The following is a 2,093-nucleotide window of genomic DNA, read 5'->3' as shown; positions in this document are numbered from 1 at the left end:
TGTCCTTTGTAACTTCTTTCATGTGGCATGAATGTTCAGATCCGTAAGATTCAAAACAATAGTTTTCTATTGACATTAAACAATAATACTTCAAGCAAACTAGCAAGGAAATCATGAACTTTGAAAATGACAAGGCCAAGAAAGTTATCCCTACAAAATCATATAGTATGGCTATGCTCCATCATCCCCACACACCTAATTTAAATCATGCACAACCCCGGTATTGGCCAAGTAATTGTTTTCACACTCTTACTTTCTCAAACCTTTTTCAACTCTCACGCAATACAAGAGCGTGAGCCATGGATATAGCACTATGGTGGAATAGAGTGTGGTGGAGGTTGTGAGACAAAAAAGGAGGAGATGGTCACATTGACTAGGCGTATCAAAGGGCTATGGAGATGCCCATTAATAGATATCAATGTGAATGAGTAGGGATTTCCATACAAAGGATGCAATAGAGATATAAGTATGTGAAAGCTCAAAAGGAGAACTAGTGGGTGTGCATCCAACTTGCTTGCTCACCAAGACCTAGGGCAATTTTGAGGAAACACATCATTAGAATATACAAGCCAAGTTATTATAATGAAAATTCCTACTAGCATATAGTGGTGACAAAACAAGAGGCTCTCAATCAATAAGAACATGGTGCTATCATGAAGCACAAGTGTGGAAAGAGATAGTAGCATTGTCCCTTCTCTCTTTTTCTCTTCTTTTTTGTTTGGGCTCTTTGGCCTTTTTTCCTTTTTTTATGTGGGCAACTTTGGCCTCTTATTTTTATTTTCTCACATGGGACAATGCTCTAATAATGATGATCATCACACTTTTATTTACTCACAGCTCAAAGCTTAGAATGATGATGACTCTATAGGAAATGCCTCCGGCAGTGTACCGGGATGTGCAACGATCTAGCTTGGCGTATGACGTTGAAACATCTCGCTAGCTATCTTATGATCATGCAATGTCAATATGAGAGTGACGGCACAAGCCATGCGACAGAACGGTGGGAGTTGCATGGCAATATATCTCGGAATGGCTATGAAAATGCCATAGTAGGTAGGTATGGTGGTTGTTTTGAGGAAGGCACATGGTGGGTTTGTGCACCGGTGAAAATTGCGCGGTACTAGAGAGGCTAGCAATGGTGGAAGGTGAAAGTGCATCTATACCATGGACTCACATTAGTCATGAAGAACTCACATACTTATTGTGAAAGTTCTTATTAGTAATTGAAACAAAGTGCTAAACGCTACTCCTAGGGGAAGGGTTGGTAGGTGTAAACCATCGCGCGATCCCGGCCGCAACAGAAAGGATGACAATCAATAGACCAATTATGCTCCGACTTCTTAACATAGCGGTTCACCATACGTGCATGTTACGGGAATCACTAACTTCAAAACAAGTATTTCTAGATTCACAACTCCCTACTAACATGACTCTTAATATTACCAAATCCCCGTCTCAAAACTAATTGAGAGGAATCAAACTTTTCTTCTACTCAATGCACATGAAGATGGAAGTTTTATTGTATCCTCTTTAGATACCTATCACCTTTGGGACTACTTTCATAGCACAAGCCAACTACCAAGTTACGCACCGCCATGCTCTAAAAGATCTAAGTGAAGCACATAGAGCAACATTGTCTAGCTCAAAAGATATAAGTGAAGCACAAAGAGTATTCTAGCAAATTCACGATGAGTGCATGTCTCTCTCAAAAGGTGTGCAGCAAGGATGATTGTGACAGATCGAAAAGAAAAGACTCCTACGATACAAGACGCTCCAAGCAAGACACATATCATGTGGTGAATAAAAATATAGCTCCAAGTAATGTTACCGATGGATTGAAGACGAAAGAGGGGATGCCTTCCCGGGGCATCCCCAAGCTTAGGCTTTTTGGTGTCCTTGAATTTGGCTTGTGATGCCTTGGGCATCCCCAAGCTTGAGATCTGTGGCACCCCGGCTCAGAGGAAACCGGAACGCCCCGTATTCCAGCCCAAGGACAAGTCTTCTGGAATACGGAACCGTTGGCACAAAACAAATCAGCTCTTTATTACTATGGAAAAGATTACAAGGATACATGGATTACAACTCCGTGGCGA

Source organism: Hordeum vulgare, chromosome 7H, assembly GCF_904849725.1.
Source record: "Hordeum vulgare subsp. vulgare chromosome 7H, MorexV3_pseudomolecules_assembly, whole genome shotgun sequence".
NCBI lineage: Eukaryota > Viridiplantae > Streptophyta > Magnoliopsida > Poales > Poaceae > Hordeum > Hordeum vulgare.
Note: the sequence above shows the minus strand (reverse complement) of the source record.